We start from the raw sequence: 13,533 nt of genomic DNA on the forward strand, positions 1-13,533 counted from the left end.
AAACAAGCAGCATGATGTAATTTTTGGACTGTCTTCATAAAACAAAGTTAATGTGTTTCACTTAATTCCCAATACATGTTCAATTACAGGATTTTTTTCTATCAAAAGATATGTAATAGTTTAAAAAATTCTTTTTAGAATCATCAAATAAGAACAAAATAATTATGCATCAGTCCTTTGATATGTATGTGGAAACATGTATTGGACGAACAGTTTCAGGAGAACAGAAATTTCTCTTTTAGTATGTCACAGGGAAAGTGGTTATTTTTGTTATCATGGGTTGAATGATTCCCAAAGACATTACTGGTGTTTTGACTTGGGTTTTTTATTGTCTTTGTGGTTTTCATAGAATGCTGTCACAGCCAACAAGGAAAACCAGTATAAAGATGGTGTACTGTCCCCCAAAAAGTGCAAAAAAGGAAAGGACACAAAGAAGGCTAATGGGAAGGGTCAGAGATGCTCAGTGACTAAAATGAATGTGATGAGAGTTGGCAATTCAGCCTTGTCCTTCTGTGCTACAAAAGGTAATGCTAGTCTGTGAGAAGAAGTCGGAATGCTGCATTCAGGTTTAAGATGTGTTAGATAAGAATCTTTGCTTTCTCACTTTCAAGCTGTATGATTTGGGGGCAAGTTACATGGTGCTTAAACCCTAGTTTTCTCTCCTGTATTATGGGGATATTATTATTTACCTCAGAGGTTGAAAGAAGTGTTCAATAAAAAACCAAATCTATAACAGTGACTGGTATATAGTAGGCACTCAATATGCATTTCAGAACATGAGTTGTGAAGAGAAACCCTTTCACCAATTGATGGTAGCAATATTCCCATTATTTCTAACAGTCACTTTATATGTACCATTTTAATGAGAAACCAGCCCCTTTGAAGTCCCTGGGAACAACAGAAAAAGAATATAGGAGAGCAGTGCTTACTATGGATACTCCAAACACTTCCCTTGCACATGTGGGACCTTCAGATTGGATCTGGAAACTCTCTATGAGGGTTCTTCTACCTTTGAAGACCACCCAGAAGCTCCAGCTGGAGAACACTGTGGCTCATTTTCCCTGGATTAGGAGCCAAGAGGAACCTATTACACATCTGCTCTGCTCTCTGGCCTGAATACCCAGTCTCTTTATAGTATAGCTCTAAGAAATGGACCCAAAGTCTGAGCCACATGTTTTGAAGATTATCTTTGTGAGCTTTCTCCTGACTCTAGGCAGGGATTCCTGGCCCTCTTAAATGTATCTGAATCACTTTCTTAAATTCTGTTTACAAGCAATGTCTCCTGAAATATTTTTCATTAAATTGACCAACCCAGAAATTAATATGTGCTTTCATAGTGTGAAAAGAATTCCCCAAATCTTCGCTATTTGACACGTTAAAGATTCTACCCTTTGACGCAGGTTTGTATTCAGTAAACTGTTATTCCACTGGTTTACTGAAGACAGTAACACCTCAGAGATAATAGTCAGATGGCAGTCTCATGCAATAATTCATATTCAGACGACTATGAAGTGCTACAGATCTGAGTTCAAATTGCAGATTCACTAGTTACTATTTCTATGATACTGAACAAGACACTTGACTTCTCTCAGTGTCACTTTTTTTTTTTAAGTTTTTGGCTGCACCCCATGACATGTGGGATCTTAGTTCCCTAACCAGGGATTGAACCCATGCCTCCTGCATTGGAAGGCAGAGTCTTAACCACTGGACCATCGGGGAAGTCCCAATGTCACTTTCCTAATCAGTAGCACGAAGGTAATAGTGTCTGTCATAGGACTGTTGTGAAATTTAAATGAGAAAATACATAGAGAGTGTAAAGCATAATGCCTTGGTCATAGTAAGTCTTCAATCCTTGTTACCTATTCTTATAATAATTATATTTTAATTTGCCTGTCATATCAGTAAAACAAAGGATGTTGCAGCCACCAAGCCATCACATTACAGCCGCCCAAACAGTGAACCCTGAAAGAACTCAGGATGGAGACAAACAAGCTGCTCACTGCCGAGCCTTCAGCCACTGAAGTCACTCCCAACTGTGCACCCTGAGGGGATTCAGATATGGCCCCAGAGAGCTGAGGTGCATTTCAAAGGAATGATTTCAGTGAACCCAGTCTCTTGCATCTTCCCACACATAGAAAAGCAGTAAATTCCTTAACTTGAGATATCTGGTTTTCTTTAATTAACAGTAACTTTATGATGTTCAGACGACCTGGTCTTTGTTGCAAAAACCCCTATATTTACTGGATCCCCTGCCCCCGCCATCTTGCCTCTTTGGAGCAGTCTCTCAGAGTTATCTGAGATGCTATGTCCCAGGCTTGAAGTCCTCAGAATGTCTGCCAAATAAAACATAATTCTGAAAAAAAAAATTATATTTTTAATAAAAATAAAAATAAAACACAGGGAGATAGTCAAATATAAAGTTGCTTTTTGATAAATTGAATTAGGGAAAGAAGAAGGTGCAGTGTAAACTAGAAAGCAACTAATGAAGAATTTATTTGGGGAAAATAGATTCAGTTTTGGAAAAGAATTCAGAAGATGCAAATTAGTATATAATGGGAAGTAGCCAGCTGTTTCCCCAAAGAGCTTTCTACTTTTCCTTTGTATCACCAATACATGAAAAAAAACATTTCTAATTTCTAAGTAGAGGATAGTGCCTTAACGCAGCTATTAGATGTATTTTGCTAACCAAATTATATCAAAGATAGTGTAGATTTGCATTTTGTTGTACTTTTTAGGTTAAGAATAACTTCAGTGACTTTTTAGAATCCTTTTTTCTTGCATTTATGTACAAGATTTTTAAAAAATTCTTTGTTATTTCTCATGACTAAAGAAAATTATACTTTCTACTGTTGAAATGTGGGAAGTGAAATGAGGTGGCTATTTTACTTTTTCTAGATTTATTGAATTTGCTAACATAATCAGAAAATCTTTAACTCAGTTTCTTATTTAGTAGATTTCTTTCAAAATATGAGGAGTCTGAAGTTAAATTTTGGTCTAGTGCTAAACTGAAAATACCTGTTAGTGCAGCTGAAATGCCACTTTTATAAACTTTGTTCTTTATTGCAACTGAAAATGACAAATTCAATAAAACTTGTTAGATTTTCTCATAGTTTCTTTCTTCAAACCCCACCATTATTTATTTAATTAAACGTAAAAGTTGATAAATAACAATATAATACTTTCAAGTTTTCCATGGTTAAGCTACGCTGTAGATACATGATCCCATAATCACAATTCATGAATCTCTAATTATATAATGCCTATGGTTAGTGGAATGGAGACTAAAACAATTTTTTACAATACAGTTTAGAAATAGAATGATTTCATAGACATTTAGTGTTGCAATATATCCAAGGATAAAGAAATCTATTTGGATATTATGTACTGAAAATAAGACCTTACCTAATATATTTGGATTACTGGAAATTAACTTTTCTGTACCTAATTTGCTTTAATCTTCCAGTTTGCTGTATTTGGATAGAGGTACAATTAAGTTTCTAATTTTGCTGAAACTGCTCTTGTGTGACAATCACAGTCACCTCAGACCAACTTAGACCAATGTTAAATCCATAGGCTTTAGTTTAGCTTTGTTTTAATTAATTAATTTATTTATTTATTTTTGTCTACATCGGGTCTTCATTGCTGTGCACGGTCTTTCTCTAGTTGTGGCGAGCAGGGGTTATTCTTCATTGCAGTGCGTGGGTTTTTCATTGTGGTGGCCTCTCTTGTTGTGGAGCACGGGCACTAGGCACACGAGCTTCAGTAGTTGTGGCATGTGGGCTCAGTATTTGTGGCTCGCTGGCTCTAGAGAACAGTTTCAGTAGTTGTGGCATGCAAGCTCAGTTGTTCCATGGCATGTGGGATCTTCCCGGACCAGGGATTGAACCCATGTCCCCTGCTTTGGCAGGCAGTTTCTTAACCACTTCACCACCAGGGAAGTCCCAACAAGCTTTAGTTTTAATTGTATATTTTGTGAAAAATATAACACCTAATCTGGATGTATAGTAAAGGTGTCCTTCCTTTTTTGCCCCGCTTTCTTCACCATACTCATATCCAATGTGAAGAGAACTTTGGGAATTCAAGATTAAAAAGATAAGACCTTCTTTATATCTAATTTCATAGGTTTATTTATAGAAAATAATCAGTGGGTCATGTAGTCCTATATATAATGCTATCCCTATAATAGAAAGTGTTTAAATTATAATTGATGTCATTTTAAAGAGTTCTAAGAGTAGTTTACCTTATTATCAATTGGCACAACCTCTTTTAAAAGCAATTTGACCTATGTATTAGGAGTCACAAAACTGCATCTTATGGGACAACAGTTTTTCAGTCTTCTAGAAATGTATACCCTATATAAGAGGACATGATACTTGCTCCAATATATCTACTGTGGCATTATCTACATTAAAAAAACTTGAAAAACAATAAAATTTTGAACTGTAGAGTGATTTAGGTGACCCATATTCTTCAATTTGATGAACTATAAAGTCACTAAACATGTAATCACAAAAATTATTACAATACCTGTATCTATGACAAAATGTTTAATGTTTGATATGTAATCAAAAAGGTATTTATTCATGTTCATAACTATGAAACTATTCATAAAAAGAGTACAGTAAGAAAGTTGAAGACAGTTATAGTTCAAGGTATGAATTATAGGTAGTTTTCCTTCCTTCCCTCCTTCCTTTCTTCCTTCCTTCCTTCCTTTCTTCCTTCTTTCCTTCCTTCATTATTTCCTTTTGTACTATTAAATCTTATTTGTAAAATACATAATAATTAGGAGAAAAAAGAATGTATTGTACTATCTCTCCTCAAAATATCTGTATTAGCAAAAAGAAAAACTTTCCTTTATATCTACACATGAAGTGGATAATTGATTCACTTTATAATATCAGACAGTAGCAATCTTTCACCTAAAATATTGAATATTGATCTAAATATACAAATATATTTGTTTAAATTATTCATATATTTGCGTGCATTTTTCATGCCAGTATCTCTGGATAAAACAAGGAAGCAATTAGGCAACTGTATACTATTCTGAATAAGCAATTGATCAGGCAAACATTCTAAATTAACTGTTTCAAAGTCTACATAAAACCCAATTAAACTGAATAATACAGTAAATCCAATTAACAAATTATTCTCAGGGAAGATAATCATATTTAAAATAGATATGTATTTTCCAGACCAATCAGAATGTTTTCCATCTAAGGACTATTGAAAAATATTTTGAAGGCTAGTTTCCAAACATCTGTAACATGTTTTTTGTTAAAATCTCCTAATTCTCTATGGCTATTCTTTATATTTTATAATCTTGTAAGAAATCCCTAATTTAGCAGCAGGATATTACTGGAGGTCTTTTATTTTAGGGGAGCCAAAGACCTGCATTTTAAACCCAGTCTGGCACACACTCTCTCATTGACCCTGGGCAATATGACAAGTCTCTCTGGAACTTGGGTTCTTCAACCGTGAAATTAAAGGCATAGTCTATAATCTCCCTGTTTAGGGTACCAGTATTCATTAATAGGGCTCCAAAAATAAAGGCCTTATTTGGATCTGTTTTTTTCCCATGGTTGAAATAGATGATTAGCTATTTAGTTCACAGAAAGGACTCTGGGACAAACAGTATTTCTCCTTATAGTCTTAGGGACTAAAAGTTCCTTAAGGACATCAACTGATCAAAGCATATCATTTTCTGAAAGGATTCATTAGTTACTTAGAATTTTAGCAGGTATGAGTTCTCTGATTAAGCTATCTCCCCTCTTTGTCCCCAAGGATAAGTTTGGGACCCTGAAGTCTCCAATATGTTTTGATGGTAAATAGAGACCCAGGATATGAGGCATTGACAGGCTGGTGACAGGCCTAGTGATGTTTGGGGAAATGGAATTTAATAAGAAATGTTATTGAAAAGAAGTGGAAATGGCAAGATAATCCAGTTCTTTCAAAATTTTGCATGCTACTAACTTTTCCAGTCTACGAGAAAAGTCAGCAAGGGTGCCTGGTACTTTTGAGGGAAAGCCTCTGAGCAGATCAGATTAAGAAAAGTGAACTAGGAATTTTGCAAACACTAAGCTCATCTCAGCGAACTTCAAAGCAAGAAAGTTACACTTACCTTAATTAGATAAATTATTTGTCTCCAAAATAAAGTCACATCATTCTGTCCCTGTTTTTTATTTTCAGCCCAAGTTAATATGTCTCTTTGAACTCTCTTGAATACATTTTATTTTCAAATTGCATGAAATTGTGTTGAAGAAACTTCCCACTACATGCTTTCTTCCAACTGGCTTCCTTGTAAAGCAAACAGCCTATTTTACCTTAAATGACTGTAATAGTAAATGCTTGGTTGACTTTGAAGTCCAGCCAGCTTGTATGAGAAGGTAGCAATTATCCTCAAACTGAAAAGGGGTCTTACTGTTTTCTTTTCTTAACCCTCCATGGATAAAGTATTTATGAACCATTGATAGAAATCTTAGATTATTTTCAATCTTTCTTGCTTTGCCAAACATATTCACATTATAGTATTAACCAGGCATTCTGGAATCAGGGAACTCATTAAACTTTTAGGATTTAATTCTCTCCATTTATGTTTTCATTTCCTATCCATCATCTACGACTAATTTCTAAATTCACCTATAAACCAGACAGGAAAGCAAACTGAAAACTGGAGTTTCTGTTCACTGGAAAAGTTTTCCCAAGAAAATATGACTTGCCTTTAATTACTCCAGCATTGCTATTATTTAACTTTTTTGGGGGGAAAAAAATCTCAGTAAGGTAAAATCCCATCACCCAAAAGCTGTTTTGCTTAAATACAAGTGTCAATGTTAAATTGGTCTATTATAGTTTATTGGCTTTCCATAATGGTTGATTTGAGTAATTCAGCAAGGATTTTTTCCCCTAAATTACATTATATATGAAGTTTCTAAAATTTACCAGTTGGTTATATCCTAAGTCTCTTTTTATACATACAACCAACTCAACTAATTATTTACACTGGAGAAAATGAATAGTAATGGACTGTTAAAGCTAAGAATAACATGCAACTGTTTAAAGGATAAAATTTTATAGAAAGCAATTTATATTAAGCTTATAAAGGGCAATTTCAAAACTCTATTATAAAATAATTCCATTTTTGTAAATAACATACGTACAAAACATTTGAATAGTAAGATTAAAGTGGTTTTAATTTTGTTTTGTATTCTAAAATGTCCGCGTTACAAATGCATCTGTTTTGTAATAAAATAATTTACATTTTCTTTTAAAAGCTAAGTAAGGTCATTACAATGGTTGTGAATTTTTTCAGCTATTTTATATTTCGTTATATATAGTATAGTCTTAAATAAATTAAGCAAATAGATCAAGGAGCGAAAATAGTAATTTTTATATATAAACCAAAATAGTATTTATTATTTCTGTAACTTCCTAGAATGCACATTTGCATTTATTTCTCTATATTTTTTTCTTACGCTTTAAACATTTCAAATTCTTCACACGTATGTTTGACATCAACACCTTTATCACCACCAGGAAAGGCTAAATGATCAACAGTGCTGGTCTTTTGACTATGTGAATGATGTTTCCCCTTAGACTTTTATTTAAATGAATTAAGCTGTAGCTCTACATAAGTTTGGCCAAATGTTTTCCCCACTGATCATGATCAAGATGGCTATCCCCACAGGTATGTGTCTTAGGGAAACAATCTTCTCAGAACAGATCTTTCTTCTACTGATGAAGCTTTAATCAAGTCATTGTCATTTCATGTACTCCTATCTCACAAAATTCTTGTGTCAACTAACTTGGGTTTCATACTTCTTTTCAAATGAGTGTTGCATTTGAATTTCAATGAAAATTTATTCCTTTTTTTTAAAAAAAGCATGTTTTATTTGGAAATAATTTCAAACTTGTAGAAATGTTTCAAGAATAAAAATAATACCTTGAATATCCAAATGCCCTTTACCTAAATTCACCTATGTTAACATTTTGCCCCATTTGCTTTATCAGTTTCTCTCTCTTTTCCCCCATATGAGCCTAGGTTGCATATGTCATGTCCATTTACTCTTACATACTTTAGTGTATATTTCATAAAGATAAAAATAATCCCTTACATAGCCACAGAATAGTTATCAACTTCAGTAAATTTAACTTTGATATACTGCTTTTTTATCTATAGTATGAATTTCAATTTTGTTAATTAGCTCAAAAATGATCTTCATATACACTGATTTGTGGTATCTCAGTGTTAGGACATTGACCCTCATTCATTGAGGAAAATTATCATAAATACAATCAGATGAAACTTTCCATGATGTCTACGATGAAGATGTTGTCCACTGTATTTTAAGGTGTTTCCTTTATGAGGATCCTTAGCAGAAACTTGAGTCGAGTCTTACCACCGGAAATAGATGTGTGCCTCTTGAATACCCGTGGTCATTGGGCATGCTTTCATGTTTACTTTGGCTATCAAGAAATCTAAAGCCAGAATTAGGTGGCAATTCTTCAAGGATGCATGGTGGGGGGGCAGAGTCAAGATGGCATACTAGGAGTACGCGGAATTCTCGTCTCCTCACGACTATGTCACCTGCCAGGCACCGGTGGGGAACCACGGACACCTAAGGGGATGGGAAGAACCCCCAGTGACTGGGTAGAATGTGGGGCGTGGAGGGAGTGATGGGGGAGGAGAAGTGGAGGCGGGAAGGGACTGGCGCCCCTGAGGGGCGGCTGAGGGAGGGGAAAGGATCCCACGCCTGAAGGGGGAAATCAGGGAACCATTGGGAGGGCAGAGAATCAAAAGAGAGTGTGGCCAGGTTTCCCCTGCCCACTTAGACCCCCAGTACCTGTTGAGATCCCAGGCCTGACCCTCTGCCCACCTAGGCCCCTCCAGCTACGCGGGCCCTGAGGGAGTGGGAGGGAAGGAAGGAGTTCCTACACTCAGCTGGACACACCCACAGTTAGGGGTCCAATGGCAACGGGGGAGATCCTGGGGGAGATGGTGGGGGAGGGGCAGGAAGGAACGGAAGGGAACAGGACCAGTGCTTTCCCTGTCCACTTAGGCACTGTGGAGACTGCTGGGCTCCCGGGCCTAACCTTCTGCCCTTGGAGCCTCCGTCCTGTTGTGCAGAGCCCAAGCCCCACCGCTATACCCCACCCAGAGCACTACCTCTACATTCGGAGATCTGCTCTGTGACCACCTCCAATAAAATGGGCCTAAACCCCACCCACACACCCTCACTCAGGGCCCTACCTCCAATCTCTGGAACTCCACATTCCAGAGGCCCTCCTTTCGATGTGCTGCCTCTCCCCTTCCACGCAGGTCCTAAGCAGAGGCTGCGCCCCATGCTCAAATGTCAGCCCCCACCCGAATAGCCAAAACAATCTTGAGAATGAAAAACGGACTGGAGGAATCAGGCTCCTGGACTTCAGACTATACTAAAAAACTACAGTAATCAAGACAGTATGGTACTGGCACTAAAACAGAAATATAGATCAATGGAACAGGATAGAAAGCCCAGAGATAAACCCACAAACACAAGGTCACCTTATCTTTGATAAAGGAGGCAAGAATATACAATGGAGAAAAGACAGCCTCTTCAATAAGTGGTGCTGGGAAAACTGGACAGCTACATGTAAAAGAATGAAATTAAAACACTCCTTAACACCATACACAAAAATAAACTCAAAATGGATTAAAGACCTAAATGTAAGTCCAGACACCATCAAACTCTTAGAGGAAAACATAGGCAGAACACTCTATGACATAATCACAACAAGATCTTTTTTGACCCACCTCCTAGAGAAATGGAAATAAAAAATAAACAAATGGGACCTAATGAAACTTCAAAGCTTTTGCACAGCAAAGGAAACCATAAACAAGATGAAATGACAACCTTCCTAATGGGAGAAAATATTTACAAATGAAGCAACTGACAAAGGATTAATCTCCAAAATTTACAAGCAGCTCATGCAGGTCAATATCAAAAAAACACACAATGCAATCCAAAATTGGGCAGAAGACCTAAATAGATATTTCTACAAAGAAGATATACAGATTGCCAACAAACACATGAAAGGATGATCAACATCACTAATCATTGGAGAAATGCAAATCAAAACTACAATGAATTATTACTTCACACCAGTCAGAATGGCCATCATCAAAATATCTACAAACAATGAATGCTGGAGAGGGTGTGGAGAAAAGGGAACCCTCTTGCATTATTGGTGGGAATGTAAATTGATTCAGCCAGTATGGAGGTTCCTTAAAAAACTAAAAATAGAACTACCAAACGATCCAGCAATCCCATTACTGGGCATATACCCTGAGAAAACCATAATTCAAAGAGTCACGTGCCACAATGTTCACTGCAGCTCTATTTACATTAGCCAGGACATGGAAGCAACCTGAGTGTCCATTGACAGATGAATGGATAAAGAAGATGTGGCACATATATACAATGGAATATTAGCCATAAAAAGAGATGAAATTGAATTATTTGTAGTGAGGTGGATGGACCTAGAGACCGTCATACAGAATGAAGTAAGTCAAAAAGAGAAAAACAAATACCGTATGCTGACACATATATATGGAATCTAAAAAAAACCCCAAATGGTTCTGATGAACCTAGGGGCAGGACAGGAATAAAGATGCAGATGTAGAAAATGGACTTGAGGACACGGGGAGGGGGAAGAATAAGCTGGGACGAAGTAAGAAAGTGGCATGGACATATATACCCTACCAAATGTAAAATAGATAGCTAGTGGGAAGCAGCTGCATAGCACAGGGAGATCAGCTTGGTGTTTTGTGTCCATCTAGAGGGGTGGGATAGGGAGGATAGGAGGGGGACACAAGAGGGAGGAGATATGGAGGTATATGTATATGTTTAGTTGATTCACTTTGTTATACAGCGGCAACTAACACACCATTGTAAAGCAATTATATTCCAATAAAGATGTTAAAAAGAAAAGAAAAAAGGAAAAGAAAAGAAAAAAGGAAAAGACAAGAAAGAAAAAGAAAGGCTGCTTTAATTCCTTCCAGATCAAAGGCCAGGTATAAAGAAACCAATAAATGGAATGAATACATATATACATTCATACACACATCCATAATGGACAAAAAAATCATATATATCTATATAGATAGATATAGGTATAGATATAGATATATAATGTTGTGATTAAAAACAAATAAAAAGCCTCCAACCATATGTCTGTGGGTAGCATCTCCTCACATGCCCCTTTTTCTTACCCACCTTCTTATATTTTCAGCAGAGAATCAGGCACTGAAACCACATCCTCTCAGAAGGCTATCCCTCTGATCCTCTTACCAATCCCGGAATTCCTAGCATCTATGCAGAGTCTAATCATGGCAGAGCATGACAGATCATGACCAACTTCACCAAGACACGTACAGGTGACACTTAGAAGTAAAGGCATATCAAATCCCCTGGATAGCTTGATAGTAAAGAAGGTTTTGTAGCTTTCATGCTGCTAGATTTAATCCCTTTTCATATTCCAGACCCCTTTTGGTTCCTGGCCTCATTCATATCCTAAACTGCTCCAGGAAGGCTGAAGTCACACATGTGAGCCAACTTCAGGAACAGGAGAAGGCTTTCAGTCTTCCATAACAATGGCTTTTTTTCTCCTTTTTTATTTTGAAAACCTTTTTGGTCAAAACCCTAAATGGAGCTGATTCAATTCAGAACACTTTGGCAGTAAAAAACCAGAGACTGCTGGGTCAGATATAAAAATGTGATATTTAGAGAACATTTTCTTGAGATTTCTTTTTTTAAAAACTCATCTTCTTACAAGTCAGGGTGTTGTTTCATGTGTGGGAAGCCCCATGCCAACCTATACCGAGTTGTCTCTACTAGGCAGCACAGGGACTTTGAATGGTTTCATTGATCCCTCACTTGGAAATGTATTTGTTTGTTTAGAAAATACAGCTACACACATGACCTTGCCTGATCTTCACAGTAACCCAGTGAGATAATAACAACATGGATTATGATGTTTATTTTATAGATGAGGAAATTGTGGCCCAGTGAGTTTAAAGCTGTCCAAGATCAGAAAAAATCTGCCTGCGTTCTATTTGTTCTATTGCAAACCCCAAACCAAACTTACCACTTACCCTTTTCACTGGTGGCATAGCCATGCTTTCAGTCTTCCAGGATAAATAGCTTAGATTAATCTTCAATTTTTCCTTCTCTGGAACTTTCTACACTCTGTGAAGAAGCCAAGCTCTGTTGTCTTTGGTCCGAAATGTCCTTGCCATCTGTTCCTTCCTTCTGTCACTTCATCACCCTCTGACTGCTATTGCTATGTTACCGTGGACCTAAATTCTAGTAACCATTTTCCAACTGGTCAGCCTGCTACCAGCTTCTTTCTGATTCTATACAAATCTGTTACCAGAGTACCCTGTCTCTCTAACATATATAAACAATCATGATCCTTCCTGCTTTAGAATCTACAGTAGATTTATACTGCAAGTGAAAAGTTCAGATTGCTCAAGCTGTGAAGCAGAGCTCTCAACGGTATTACCAACTTCATTTATAATTTTATTTTCTACTACAATATGCACTCCCAACTTGTAACTTGTATTACAGCTGTTGACTGAAAAAAAATGCACAGCCTAAAAGTTGAGAATTATGTTTTATTCAGTGGACATCCTGAGGACTTAAGCCTGGGACACAGCCTCTTAGATAGCTTTGAGGGACTGTTACAATGACGTAAGGGAGGGGCCAGAATATGTAATTTTTTGCACAATAAACAAACAAAAAACCTGAGGTAGTTGGAACATCAAAACATTACTGTTAATTAAGAAAACCAGACATCTCAAGTTAATTGATTTAGCCCTTTTCTGTGTATGGAAAGATGCAAGAATCTAGACTTACTGAAATCATTCCTTTGATATGCACCTTAACTATCTAGGGACAATATCCTGTTTTTCTCCATCCTGAATCCCCACAGGATGCATAGCTGGGGGCGGCTGCAGTGGCTGGTGGCTTGATGGCCACAACATCCTTTGTTCAATGATATGGTAAGTGGCTTTCTTCATGCACGCAGCCACCATGTTCTACTTGCTATTCTCCAAAAGCACTATTCATTCTTCAGCTTCTGGGCCTTTACTCAAGCTACTCACGCCATTCTCAAAACTCATCCTTAAGAATTTAGCTCAAACATTCCTCCTGCATGGAAAGCTCTTTTACTTCTCCAGCTGGAATTCGTCTCCTTCTTCCACATACTCCCATGACTTTTGGTTCAACTTCTATTCTAACATACTGGAATCCAATCTTTTAATACTTATTTCTGTGTGTCTGTCTTCTATACCAGACTCTAAATTCTGCAAGGGCAAGGGTCAATTCTTTTCTCTTTGTCATTCCCTACATCTATTTCATTAGATTTCTATTTCATCTATTACATTAGTAAGCATCTAATCAATGTTTGCCAAGTTAAATTACTTGAGGGCCTCAGGACTTTGGGTTAAGGTATTATCTCCATTTTTATTAAAATGAGGATGTCACCTGAACATAG

Source organism: Globicephala melas, chromosome 8 (assembly GCF_963455315.2).
Source record: "Globicephala melas chromosome 8, mGloMel1.2, whole genome shotgun sequence".
Taxonomy (NCBI): domain Eukaryota; kingdom Metazoa; phylum Chordata; class Mammalia; order Artiodactyla; family Delphinidae; genus Globicephala; species Globicephala melas.